Raw genomic sequence first — 15493 nt, forward strand, 5'->3', positions numbered from 1 at the left:
GTTGCTTTTATCTATATGCCTACTGAATTTCACTGTCTAATCCCTGAAAGAAAAATCTACATTGAATTTGTCTTTGTATGCTTCACAGTTTCTTGAGCAATTTAGAAATTTATGACATGGTTATTGAATACATAAATATAATTATTCACTAAATAAATATACTAATAAATAAATATTATGAGAATCATAATAGTTCATACCATTTTAGAAACTGAAAGTGAGATTGATTCTGTTTAAGACATGGCAGGTTTTTATTCTTGTTTTACTTTATAAGTTCTTGCAACAATGAATGAAGTTAAACCAAAAAATTATATTTATCTAATTTCTCAATGTCCTATTCATTAGTACATAAATCATAAATCCAGACTACCCTTTTATGCATAGTTTACTGTACTGTATGAACATTTAGTAAGTAGCTCAGTCTAATTTAGTTTTATTTAGTACCTCTTTCTACTTAAAGCCATGAATGGTATAGATAAGTTTATAGATCTGCGAGAGCCGGGAAACTTTGATAATATTAAACCAAATGAGAGAAAAGCATATAAAAGACAGTTTATTCGTATTTTGACCTCAGTCACAGGTTTTAAGATGCAGATTTTGCTGTAGTACAATAAAACAGAGGACACAGCAACTAAAATTTCTAACTCATTAATATGTTAGTATCACAAAAATCATCCCAGTTAAGTCAGCACAATAGAGCAATTAGAAGACGTTTACCTAGAGCTACCTACAATCATGCAGTTTTAACTCTGGGCCTATAACAATTTTTAGAGAAACTGATTGTGGTAGTCTCTGGGTAAAATAAAAGAAGAAATTCTACTTCATTTCCAGCTGTTTTGTGTAGTACAATGAGAAATGTCGACAGCCGACCCAGTCTTGCCCTTTTTGCTATAATGTCTTTGTACGCAACATATAAGCTGAATATAAGTTAGTGTGCAATGACTTTTAATACTCATATTACCATATAATGCTAAAGAACACTGAGATGCGGTTCTTGTGTCAAAAACAACCTAATCGCTTGTTCTGGTAGAGAGTTCAAAGCTCACTGGAGTGACCTCTTACTTTCTCTTCTATTAAAGAAAGAAGTTGTCTCCCTGGAGGTTGGCAGGGGTCCCAAACTCAGAAGAAAAGTTGATTAGATAAGCTGCATTTAGTGGCTATGATAGATGGACATGGAGTCGATGGGTAAGAGGTAGGGGAGCCAGTGTCCACAATCAAGTGTGATTCCGAAGTACAGTTCAACTGAGGGAAAAGCTGAAAGATTCTGATGAGGCAGGTAGATTAGCACGATATATAGAGCATCACTACCTTATAAATATGATTATTTAGTTCATTTTGGGCAGATTTTATGAGATTCCTTATTAAATAGACCATAATATTTCAGAGATTAGGGGGCCCTTCATTTTAATGGACTTCTTTAATAACCTGCATTTCCTACAGAAACATTTCTTCTATTCTGGTAGCTTCAAATATCAGTAAAATGAGAAAATAAGACCTTAGCCACCATTATATGCATTGGATGCTCTTTTTGTTCTTGTAACCTTTGTTCTCTGATTTAAACTTCTCAATTGAGATAGATAATGCAGACTTTTTACCAGGGAAAAATCGGTGAATAAGGCAAAGCTAATAAAATGGAGCTAAGGATGGTCAGTCTGGGAGGCTTCAGTTACATTTTGGGAATGAACCAACAGAACTCTAGTTCTCAGAGATACAAAGCAAAGAAATAATCCAAGAAAGCAGTTGAAGGGTTACAGAATGTTTCAGGGGCAAGAGTCTTACAGCCTGCTGGTGATTTTAATACTATTCAGCAATATTAAGGCATTATTCTGATTCAAACTGATGGTTTCATTTATTTCTTCCAGGACAGGAATAAGCCAAAGGTAGCTTAGATGGTTCTGAGCTTAGAAAACAGAGGCAGAGAAGAAACTCTCTTAATAAGAAGGGAAACAAATCACGGAAGGACAGTGCTGATGATAGATTCCAGGGAATCATGTTCTCTGATATACAAACCACTGAGTGTTACTTGCCTTCTCCAATAATGAAGTACATTTTTGTTGTTTTTTAATGAAAGGAAAAGCAGTTTACTATAACACTAGTTTGCTAAAATTGGGATCTGCTATAAAAGTGATGATGCAAAGAAATATCTGTACCTTTAAAATGATAATAAATAAAAAGAAATGGAGAACAAAACATTTGAGTGATTAAAATCTAGATGTAATGAAATACACTATAGCTATAGAAAATATGCAAATGATATGATCTTTTTCTTTGCTTTCTTATGTCTTAATGGTGGGGGAAATAATGTACTTCCAACTGATACTAAAAAGAGACTGTTTTATTATGTTTACTACACAATGAGCCTGCCTAAGGCATTCTCTAGTTATGTTATACATTATTAACTGTTATAAACCATTACTCTGGATAGTACCCAAGCGGCCTGGAAGTTAATGTTTCTCTTTAAGTGCTTAGCTCACTATAAGAGAGTAACTTAGACATGGAAAGTGACTGCTTATTCATCAATGCTGATTCTGCCAAGATTAGGATAAAGTTTGGAGTGAGATTGGAGCACGTCAGGAAATATAAAAGGAGAAAGAGGGGGAAAGGGTTAAACTCGTTAAAACAGAAGTTCCAAATGCTAATTGTATGATATTTTAGGGCATCGATTTCAGTAACTGTTGTGGAATTCTCCAAGCAATAAGATTGTGAAAATTTGTCTCTGATACACACATACACACACACACACACACACACACACACACACACACACATCTTTGACAGTCATGAGGCATATGGTTTCATGTTCTGACAGACTGCACCCTTTTTCTTGTTACAACTCCTGATACTTAAATGTTTGGAGAAATAGACAAAGCTTTAGGAGCTTCATTCTTCATCTTCTCCCAATCTGTTAAATTCATTAGGTCAGAAAATTTGTCAGTATCTCATATACTGCCAAGGACAGAGATGATTAACTGTGAATTATTTAATGAACATCGTTTTTCCAGCACATGATGTAAAGGAAGTACCTGGCCCCCACTAGCATCTATCAATACATATTCTTTTGTCTAATTGAATGTATTTCTTCATTTAAAAAATATTTATTCACATATCTACTATGTGCCAGACAAAATGTAAGTGGTTGAGAGAAGAAAGACATATAATTTCATGCCCTCTTGAATAAAGTGGAAAGCACAGTAGAAATTCATGATTTGGGTTTACTTTTGTATTACAAATATAATTTTGGTTTGATAAGACATTTATGATTTTACTTTATTTCTCATTCATTTTGAATTTTTTCTAGACCCGTAAGACTTTGTTTTGATACATGAAGCTTCTCATTTAATTTGTATATATGGTATAACTAACAGAGTTTGAGATTCACTAACTGAATCTAGAACTGCCTTATCCCTTCAACTCTCAAGCAAACTCCTCTTTTCTACTGCCTAGAGCTATAAGAAAAAGGGGAGGTGTGAGAAAGAAAAATATTGAAAAGGGAACACAAAAAATGGAAGAGCGATGAAGAGGAGGAAAAAAGAGTAAGAAAAATAAGAGAAAAGCATGTTCAAAGTGAGGAAACAATATGAGGAATGTTAATGAAGGAAGCAACCTCACAACTCACTTACCCTTTCACACATCAAGCATACTCATTCAGTTTCCTGTGAAATAAAAGATCATTTTATATTCAGGCATTTTCCATAAAATCTGTACTGTGCTCAATAAGCTAACAAATATCTGCAATATTGCATTGAAGAAGTTATAACATACTATTCATTTATTGTTTTTTAAACCTTGTTTTCTTTGGGTATGATCACTCTTTGAATTTGCCTGTGAAATTTTCATATTCTCACTGTTGAATTTCAAACAAAGAGCAAAAACCGTGTACACTTCATGATGGAGAAAAGTTCAACAGGAGCTCAGGATGGGAAAGACTAGATTGCAGTAGACAGGGTTTTTAAAAATAGGTCAAAACTGGAATGTGGTCTCCAGGAAAACTAATGGCATCTTAACTGACATGGAAGCATAATGTGCAGAAAGTAGGTGATAAGTATAATCTATCTGATCAGATCTACCATAGGTTTCACCATGAAGGGCCATGGACAGACTAACGCTATGTTCAGAGGGGTGTGACTGAATCACTGCTTCTTGTAAAGTTCACTTGTTCATTAAGCAAGATGAAAGCAGGATCAAAAAGAACAGAATGACTACCTTCACTTATCTGAAGGTCTGCCATGTGGAAGAGGTATCTTTGCTCCTGTGTTCCCAAGGAGTTAGGAAGACTCTGAGAAGTATATCTCAGCTTATTTTTCAGATGACGAGATGGCGTTCTCAGATGCATGGGCTACCACAAAAGTTTTAATGCCAAATTTCCATTAGTCACAATTAGCATAATCTGCATAACTACCTGGAAAGAATTTGTTGAAGGATTCACTCTTCAAATGGATAGTTGAATGAAAGGATTTCTAGTTCTTTTTCTACTCAAAAACACAATTTTCTGAATAGGAATAAAAAAACATAAATATAGATCTCTCTAGCCTATGAAAAATATATTTATAAACAACCATATTAGTATCATTTTTCTAGAATAAATAACATTACTTTGTCAGTGAACTCATCAGACATTTGTATTATTTTTATAATGCTGCAAGGATGCCATCTGATATTTCTTGTTGGATAATTTCCATGTCTAACTTATTAGAAAGAAAATATTTTTATGCCCATCTTTAGATAGGTTTTGAAAAGATGGATAGGTGAATAAATGTGCCAGAAATTGCTAATTGCTGTGGGTGCGTGTGCGTGTGTGTGTGTGTGTGTGCACACAATACATTTGTATGGAGAAGGTTTTTATTCAAGGAGATAATTCCTTCTTGCTCACAGAAGTCATTCTGGTTCATGAGGACTAAAAAGAACAAAAGCAAGAAAACTGGTGCAGTATAAAAACTTTAACTCACTGAAGAAAAATAGATGGAACAATGTGTTGCTAGAATCTAAAACAATATAGAATGAAAATTTCATTGGTTTGATAATAAAAGGTAATTGACCAGATAGACAAGAATTTTTTCTGCACTGTGGTCTAAGCAGATTGAGAGAAACCAATGATACTTTCTCTGGAGAAATGGTAAAATGATATGCAAAATAAAAAACCAAAAGGAAATCTGCCAGTAGGACAAGAAGGAGAAAAAACAACTGGACTCCCTTGCCTTTCTGTTTTGAAATTTCAATTTTTCCTCTTTTCTCAATAACAGTTTTCTCAGTAACCTGAGACAGTGCCTTGGGAGGTATGACATCCTCCCTTAGAGAATGTTACACACTCTCTTCAAGCCATACATCCCATTGTTATTGTTCTGATCTATCTCTATAAACTTAGTCCAGTTTACTTCAATTTCTGGGATTTTGGAATGACCATTGCCACCATGCAGAGCCCCAAGCTTATATTACATGGTAAGAATACCAAAGGAAATTGTTTCTCACACTTTTATTGCTGGCTTCAAAAGGAAAGAAAAACAGGATGACTGCCATTTCCATTCTGCTCATTTTTTTCTCATACATACTCATCTGCTTCAGGATGATACTTCATCATCTCCTTCTGTCATTTACCACTCCTTCCCTCATTCCCTACCATCTCCTCTATCCTTTATATCCTTTGAAGGTAGGTCATGCTCACGGTTATAGTAGCATAGTAAAATTTGGTAGAGGAGAAGCTTTTCTATTTTCTAGATTACTAAACACATATTATTATATGGATGCATGCACATATGCATGAAAACATCTAGAATCTTCCTTATTATGTTTTGTCTTGTCATCTTCTTATTTATTTATTTTCTGAGACAGAGTCTTGCTCTGTTACTCAGGCTGGATCCAGCGGTGCCACCTCGGCTCACTGCAACCTCTGCCTCCTGGGTTAAAGTGATTCCCATGCCTCAGCCTCCCGAGTAGGTGGGATTACAGAAACCCATTACCATGCCCAGCTAATTTTTGTATTTTTAGTAGAGACGGGGTTTCTCCATGTTGACCAGGCTGGCCTCAAACACCTGACCTCAAGTGATCTACCCACCTTGGCCTCCCAAAGTGCTAGGATTACAGGTGTGAGCCACCGCACCCACCCTCATCTTCTTTTCCTCATACTTTTTCTCGTTCTTTCTTATTTTCCCTCCTCCATATTCTCCTATTAGTAGTACTAGCAGCAATATTAATTGTTATACTAGTAGTGGTAGGATAGTGGTATTTTCTACTTATTGAACACTGACTATATTAGTTGTGTGCCTGTCATCTTACATATATTCTACATAATCCTAAAATGCCCCTACTATGTTATTTCTCTATTTTATAAGATTGGAAACAGGAAGAGGTTAAGTCATACAGTTAGAGGAGCAGGACCCCTGCATTGAAGTATCCTAAGTGTTAGAATAGTATTGAATCTGAAATTTCACAATTTGTAAAGTTAGGAGAACTGGTCTCAATGAATATTGAAAGAAAAAAAGGGAAACTTGTTTTGCCTTTTTCATTTTTATAAGAATGAGTTTTTAAATCAAGGCCAGATTGGAATAAAAGGAACTTTACGGCTGTCATCTTATACAAAGAGTATCATTAAATAAGTTACAAGCTAATATGCAAAATGATTATTACACAATTTTTTATCTAGATAAATGATTTCAAAAATTTGATTAAAAACGATCTGCTGTATTTCTCCCTAAAATTATCTCCTTCACTGATTTGCCATTCTCTAGTTCAGTAATGATAGCATAAATAGTAATTACAATTTTTCTTGAGAGGGTATTTTAAAGCTTCAACTTAAGTAGCTGTAAATGTTTAATGTGTAATTATAATGTGGATATAAATTGATAATCTGGAAAAACAAAAGAAGGGACTGGCGTGTTTTTCTTCAATAATGAGTATTTTCTAATAGACACAGAAACAGAAATGTAAAATTGGTACTTAAAACAATGCTTTAAGTCTGAAGGAATTTCTTATACTTGATGACCAAATTATATTCATTGCTTCTTCCAACAAGAAGAATCTAACACATATTTGACACATAATTGGTGTCTGACATATGTTAGGTAGATGAGTGATGGACAAAATATACTGATAGATGGTTTGTACTTAGCATTAAAAATATGTTATTATATGTAGAGGATATTGGCCAAAATCTTGGAAAGTACAAATTTATAAGGGGAATATGCATTTTCACCAGACACTAATAATAATAATAAATATTAGAAAATAATAAATACTAAATGATCATAACAACAGAGAATTATCCAGAAGGTTTAAGAGACTGACTTTTTAAGACCTTTTCATGACAAATGTTTTCTGTGGTTTAAATTGTCCAGCCAATTCATTAAATAATGCAATTTGTTTTATAAATATGTTCATTGTTTACTCTATAAATACAGGGCACAGAGTAAAAAATAACCCATTCGATTTGAAGAAATCTTAGTAAAACACATATTTATTTTTATCCTAATTCTATATATTTAAGTTTTAAATTTTCTTCAACATAAATTATAGTTTAAGGTCTTGAAATGAGTCTAGACAAATCATTTGTCAAAATTCAACATTTAAAAGGAACTTCGTATTTTGATGCAATTGCACAAATCATTTTAATCTCTGCCTTTGAATAATTACATTTTTGTAATTTGAATTGTATTTTTTACCAATTTCCTTTGAACATATAAAAATTAATTTAATTTAAATTTCTCATTTTATATTAACATTAAATAAGTTGTTAATCAGAGATACGTTTCTTATATTGATTTCTATTTTTTTCTACCTGAAATTCTCTCTCAAATACATATGTGTTCATGAAATACTTAGATAATTTATGCAAGTTAGAAAATGGAAATTAGGTAAACAATATATGTAATAAAATAATTTCATTTCCCAATACCTGAGTCTGGGGGAAAAAAAAGTTACTGTTAATGTTGAAAGAAAAGTAATTCATTGAATTTTAGAGAATACCTAATTCCTACTATGTGAGTTCAGAGACAATCTTCATGAAGCTCTTCTTCACTAATCAAGAATGGAGTTACTCCTCAGTTGTCAGTTGCTTAAGATGGTGCCACAGGAGCTAAGAGAAAACCTGGTGAGACAGTTCATGCACTCAGTAGCTTATTAATAAATCAATAGCCCTCTCCCCAATCACAGTAAATAATCCAGTGTAGATTTGCCTCTTAGGATCTTGAGATTTTTCATCTCAAGCATACCCCTTTCATAAATGCCCAAACTCTTGAAATAGTCACCATTTCAAGATACGTAAGTTTACACCTTATGTATCACATATGTCAAATATGTATCTCATATTTCCTGAGGCCATCTTTTAAATTTTTCCCCCTTGGAACTTGTGTTAAAAAATAACCTTTCTATTAAACTCCATTTATGTTTTAATTAATTATTTTATTTCACTTATCAAACACATATAATAGCCAATCAAAAAGAAGTGTGAAGTACCAAATGTTACAACTAAATGATTATCAAAAGCAAAACAGCCCCAAAACCAAACTAACATTTTGTTGTTGTTGCTGAGACAGGGTCTTGCTCTGTCGCCAAGGCTGGAGTACAGTGGTGTGATCTCAACTCACAGCAACCTCTGCCTCCCAGGCTCAAGTCAAGCTATGATTCCACCCCAGCTTCCCAAGTAGCCGGGACTACAGGCATGTGCCACCACACCCAGCTATTTTTTTTTTTTTTTTTTTAATAGAGGCAGGGTTTCACCATGTTGCCCAGGCTGGTCTTGAAATCCTGGACTCAAACGATCCACCCTATCAGCCTCCCAAACTGCTGGGATTACAGGCCCAGCCTCAAATTAACATTTTAACTGACCTAGATTGGTCTCCATTACCCTGTTCAAGAATCTTCAGGGCCCAGAAAGTCCAAATTAAGAGGCATAGTTTTGGAGGTATTAATAGTGAACATCACCTCCTACCCCTTACACATCTTTTCCACAGCTGTCAGAATATCATATTTACAATGAAACTCCTCTGCCAAAAATTTTTCAGTGGTTCACTGTTTCTTCCAGGAGAAAGACCAAGCTAATTAACATAGTTTACAAGGACAGTCCATCGTTCATCTTCCACCATTGTATGAGTTATATGCTCAAATGACTGTAAACTACTTGGCCTTCTATTCCACACTTCATCTCCCAACATTCCCCCAAACACATATATGAGGGCTGCTTGTTTCCTGCCAGTCACGCTCTTTCTCATAGCCCAACATTTACCTCAGGAAATCTCCTTCGAACTTTTCAGCCTGTGGTCCCCTGATAACTCATGCATGTACCTGGAGTAATAGTACATGATATGCATGAAACTGTTTGCCCTTCTAGGTGCTTATCTCTTTGAAAGGTGTGTCTATGTCTAAGAATCTTGTATTTATGCCAAACAAATTACAGAGGGCAGGATTGGAGATGGAATGTAGGCTGAAGATAGAGGCAGGGATTGGAAACACAAAAGAGTATAAAGTTGAGTGCATCTACTTAACAACTTTCTGAATTCATATGCCAGTGAATAAATGAACAGGGAGGGTCTTATTTTGAGCTGTCTAAAAAAGAGTTTAGTGTCCCTTAGCTTCTGCTACATTCTTCCCTTACCTCGTCCCACGGGAAATATCTAAAAGGTAGCATTTCCCCTACACGATAGTAGAAAAATATCAGGTGTCCCTGCTTTATGTTTTCTGCATACAGAATCCATAACTTTCAAAGCTCAAGGCAATTAATGGAGGCCCCTAATTTTCTGTTATATTCCAAGGATGCAGCAAAGTTTGGAAACGATCCTCTTCCTAGAGCTCTGGAAAATGTCCTATCTTAGTAAAGATAATTCTCAAGCCATTAGGAACCTCAGAGATCTAGAGCAACTCTTTACAAATAAAGAAACTTTTGCTTATTCATTTATTCTGTAGTGGAAAATGCCAGGAAAATGCCTGGTGCCGGAATAAAAATGAGTCAACTGGCTGCTCCTCAGGCATTCACAGTCTAGTTAGAAATAATGACCTATAATAAGACAATTAGACATGTAAAACATTTACAGAACTTGGGCTACAGAGGTGAGTTGATTTTCCCGAGGTTACGTGCACAGATAACATTGGTTGATCTCAAGAGGAGGGTACAAATGATATGTCATAATTTCTGCCCTTGGCATTTAAAAAAAAATAGATTTTAAACATTTTATAAATTATAGAGTCATGTGGATACTTTAATTACTTTGTTGCTACCCCCTGATATTGTACTTTTCTCATGGTAGAATATTAAATAAATATTTACTGGAATATATCTAAAATTTTAATTCAGTGCTTCTCCTCATGGATTCCTAATTCCTTTGAGGGAGTGAATGGGAGTGAATAGATTTTGGAGTGAGAGACACTTGATTCACAGCTCTGGTCCTTCATTTACAGAAAATACAATTTCAGATGAATGTATTGACCTTTCAAAGTCTCAGTTTCCCCATCTGTGAAATGAAAATGGTAGTGTGCATCCCAAAAAAGGCTTGAAGGGGATTGAATAAGATACTGCATGTGATTCAATTAACATATAATTTGCACTCAATAGAATGAAAAAAAAATCCTGCTCTTTTGCCATGAAGAGCCTTTCAACCTGTATAGGAGAGCTTGTGAATCAAAAAGCATACTGCCAATAACATAGCCTTTCAAAACTGAACCCAGGGCTTATACAGCCTATAAAGCAGAAACCCTATGTTCACTCTGTTTCCTCAGCTTGCAGTGTTCTTTCACCTTTCACCTCTCAAAATCCCTCTTTTTTCAAGGTTCATCTCAAATGCACTTCCACAAGAAGCCTTCACTGAGACCTCACAGAGAAATCTCATTTTCTTTTTCTCTTTCTTTTTTTTTTTTTTTTTTTTTTTTTTTTTTTTTTTTTTTGAGACGGAGTCTTGCTCTGTCGCCCAGGCTGGAGTGCAGTGGCCGGATCTCAGCTCACTGCAAGCCCCGCCTCCCGGGTTTACGCCATTCTCCTGCCTCAGCCTCCGGAGTAGCTGGGACTACAGGCGCCCGCCACCTCGCCCGGCTAGTTTTTGTATTTTTAGTAGAGATGGGGTTTCACCGTGTTAGCCAGGATGGTCTCGATGTCCTGACCTCGTGATCCGCCCGTCTCGGCCTCCCAAAGTGCTGGGATTACAGGCTTGAGCCACCGCGCCCGGCCTTCTTTTTCTCTTTCTTCACATAGTACTTTACTTCTATTACTTCTAAATCATTTATTTTAATCACCCTGATTTAAAAATTGGCTGTATGTCTGTCTTCCCATTATATGATAACATCTGTGATCACATGGTGAATGGTTAGCACAATTTTTGTGCATAGTAGGTTCTTTCAAATGACATCTGTAAAATCAAACTAAACTGAAAAGAAAATATGGAACTACATTATTTTTGTGACTCATCTGAATTTTGCAATCTTATGCCATCATTTAAAATCAAACCTATAAGCAGATGTGATGATTAACGTATTTGAGCACATTGAGGAATCTTATAATTCAAGAAAAATTTAGAGGAAGTAATTTTATTGACTGAAGAGCAAGATAAACTCACTCATTTTTAATTGAGGGGGCGAAATAAATGCTTCTTGAATGAACAAGTACTCAAGGAAATAACTAACACCTTAAATTGTATGAGGTTTGTATATACCACCATATTTTTAAAATAATGGCTAGTAAACACAGAAAATTAGAGCTTTATTCATTCATTCATCTATTCTTTTTTTTAAAAAAAAAAAGTTTATTGAACCTTTATCAGGACTCTAGAATTTGACAAATTACTAAGAACGACCTCTCAATATTGTTAATACATGTAATAGTAACAACATTAGACTTGTTCATTAGTATGTTTATGCCAACTTTTAATACAAAATGTTTATATATATCAAACTTATTTCATCCATAACATATTGTAGTGTGGAAGCCTTTCGGGCAGAAAAATGTAGAAACAAATTAAAATACAATTATATTTATAAAAATGTACATATACATGCATGTATAGATCCTCAAGATAGCTGAGCATTCTAACTTTAACATGTTGTAGTTAACTTGTCTTTTTCAACTTTGAATTTAACCAAAAAACAGAAAAGTGTAACCTTATTTTTAAAAATTATATAATTCTCTTTGATGAATGTACTGATCATTACTACTGACCAGAGAAGGAACAAAACCCAGGGCATATTTTTATTAGTCACATAAATGTGTTTTTCAATTATTTAAAGAGAAAAGTGAAAAGATTTAAAAGATTATTGGCTCATTTTTACTTTCCCTTTTGTGGATGTTAATCAAAGTTTTGACTAATTTATTCTTACTTTTAATAGTGTATGGTAGGGTTTTTTTTTTTTTATTTGAAAGAGCAATTTTTATTATAATGAAGTTAAAATCAAATTTGTTCACATTTTCTCGTTGAGTCATGAAGTTTTAGAAGCTATTCAGTTAAAAATAAAATATGAAGGGCATGGTGGCTCACTCCTGTAATGCCAGCACTTTGGGAGATCGAGGCAGGAGGATCACCTGAGGTCAGGCGTTCCAGACCAACCTGGCCAACATGATGAAACCCCGTCTCTACTAAAAATACAAAAATTAGCAGACATGGTGTCAGGCGCCCATAATCCCAGTTACTTGGGAGGCTGAGGCAGGAGAATTACTTGAACCTGGGAGATGGAGGTTGCAGCAAGCCAAGATCACACCATTGCACTCCAGCCTGGGTGACAAGAGTGAGATTCTGTCTCCAAAAAAAAAAAAAAAAGTAAAAATAAATGTGAAAAAACAATGCAAATTTATAAATTTATAATCATTGTACTTCTCAAATTTATACAAAATAAAATTTCCTTACATATTTACATTCACTTATTTCTTAATTTAATGCATTATAAACTGTAGGATCTTCTTATTTTATTTTACTTTAAAAAACTATGCGTACAAAAATATTATATTATGGTTATAAACACTCAAATCCTGGAGGTAAAGTTAGAATCACCCTTTAGTCTTATCCAGTCCCTTTGATTCCCAGAAACAACCAGTGTGATCAGTGCAGCTGCCATCACTTCCTATACATTTACATTCCTACACATAGCCATTGAAACAGCATTTTATGTGTATTTTTAAAAATACTTTATACAGATGTCCTGGAATTTTTTCTTTATTTTTGTCTTGTATTTAGTAAGTTAATTTTATCTACAGTGCATTTTAAATTTTTAATAGATTTAAGTTTAGCTCATAGTTTTAGTAACTATATTTTTCTCATAAAGCTTTCTAATTGTTCATTATTGTTATATTTGAGAGCTTCTGCTTTTTATATGTCAAACGTGTTCAATTCATTCTTATTATTTGACATTCATTCTATTAAGTCTTCTTAAATGCTCATATTTTCTACAGATAGTGAAAATGTTCCCTCTCTCTCTTTCTTTCTCTCTCTCCACACACACACACACACACAGATACGGTTTGGCTCTGTGTCCCCACCCAAATCTCATGTTGAATTATGGTCCTGAGTGTTGGAGGTGGGGCCTGGTGGGAGGTGATTGGATCATGGGGGCAGATTTCCCCCTTGCAATTCTCATGATAGTGGGTGAGCTCTCATGAGATCTTGTTTTTCAAAAGGGTGTAGCACTTCCCCGTTCTCTCTCTTTTACTCTGCCATGTAAAGACATGGTTGCTTCCCCTTCACTCTTCCACAATGACTGTAAGTTTCCTGAGGCCTCCCCAACCATGTCTCCTGTACAGCCTGTGGAACTGTTAGTCAATTTAACTACTTTTCTTTATAAATTATCCAGTCTCAGGTAGTTCTTCATAGCAGTGTGAGAATGGCCTAATACACACACACACACACACACACACACACAATTTCTTTCTTTCTTTTTTTGGCTGGGTTCCTATTTTTTGGCATAAAATTCCCCAGTACTGAATATATTGAATAGAACCATAGAATGAGTGATTTATGTCATAATCATAAATGAAGTTTTTTCCCTCTCTGTGCATCTTATACCACTTGGTGGACTAGCTCTTATGTTTTGGATGAAACCTTTGGCAGGTCACACTTAGATAACAATAAAAACATCAGCAACAAAAACTTGATATGCCCCATATTTTGTTTAAAGTTAAACTTTTCTTCTCTTTCAACTTGTTAATGCTTAGGCAGAAGCCTGGACCAGAGAATGGGATGTGGTGATCTTCTTCTCTTCACATTCTTGCTCCTCAGTGACTCCCATCCTTTTCCTGTATTCACTGAGTGTATTATTTGGTTCTTTCCTAGGCTGCCAGACTCCTCCTCTTAATTGCAGCTTCCTCTCCTTCAGCCAGCAGGCTATAATTCCATCTCGCTTTTGCATCCAAAGGCATCACCCCAAACTCTTTTTGCAAAAGCAATCTTCCTCTGGCAGAAGTCTACTTGGGTTAGATTTTCTTTTCAAATTATTCCAGATCAACATTCCTACTATGAATTCCATATGCAACTTTCCAGACATATTCACTTTTGATTCTCTATCAGTGAAAGTGCAGTAATTTTTTTTTCAATACAACACCCAACCCCACTGCCGTAACCCACTTCAGTCAACATTTGTCTGCCTTTTCCCCACTGTGCTCAAAGAGCTTCAGGGCACACATATCAAGCTATCCAAGCTAACTCCTTAAAGTTTCTCATACCGGACTGGAAGTGAGGTGAAGCATTTATCTCTCTCCCTCTATGGGGAGGGGAAGGAATATGCTTCAACATACAGCTTTCTACAAAGAAATCTCCCCAAAAATCACTTTTTTATTAATCTTTTATTTTCATATTGTGAGCATTGGACTAAGTTCACAGGCAGCTTATTGGTCATCTTTGAAAGATTTACACCAATGATCTAGCAGTTCACCTTGGCATTGTTTTGTTCTTGGCTTTGTTTGAGACATGTTGTTATTCATATGTTGTTTTAAAAAAGTGTAGTGCCATTACTGATTTTAACTGTTTGTAATATGTTATCTTGAATATGATGTTTGTTATATATTTTGGGCAGATAACTTTTGTTAATAAATACAATTTTTATTGAATAATAATTAAATTAAGTACCTATTTGTGCTAGAAATTCTTTATAACACTGGGGATATAATGGTAGGAACAAAAGGTCTCCCTTCTCACACAGTAGTGGGAGGAGGTGGGTAGGTTCATAAATTTCAAAAGCACACATATAATTGTATATATAAATGAAACTAGTTATTTCAGAAGTTAATAAATGCTATGAAGTAAACAAAATGTAGTTATGTGACAGAGTGACTGAGGTATGAAATTCGATGTTGGAGGAGAAAAAACTTCTCTAAAGGGATGGAGTTTAAGCTGTACTTTAAAATGGAGTTAGTCACATGAGGAGCAGGAACGAGAACATCCCAGTCAGACAAAGTAGCACACCTGAAGTCATAAGGTGGGAATATGTGTGTGTGTCTAAAAAACAGAAAGGACAGTGTTGCCAGAACAGCCAGGAAGGCAGACAGTGGCAGATGCATTCCGATAGCAGGGCATGTGGGCCACAGTAAAGAGTCTAT

General features: G+C 35.0%; 1 protein-coding gene across 3 annotated transcripts in view; it reads left to right on the forward strand.

The window, feature by feature from the left end:
• NLGN1 (neuroligin 1) overlaps window positions 1-15493 on the forward strand; it is a 906829-nt gene that overhangs the window by 360766 nt on the left and 530570 nt on the right. The gene's annotated exons all lie outside the window — the stretch shown is intronic.

This window comes from Trachypithecus francoisi, unplaced genomic scaffold, assembly GCF_009764315.1.
Source record: "Trachypithecus francoisi isolate TF-2019V2 unplaced genomic scaffold, Tfra_2.0 Lachesis_group0, whole genome shotgun sequence".
NCBI classification, from domain to species: domain Eukaryota; kingdom Metazoa; phylum Chordata; class Mammalia; order Primates; family Cercopithecidae; genus Trachypithecus; species Trachypithecus francoisi.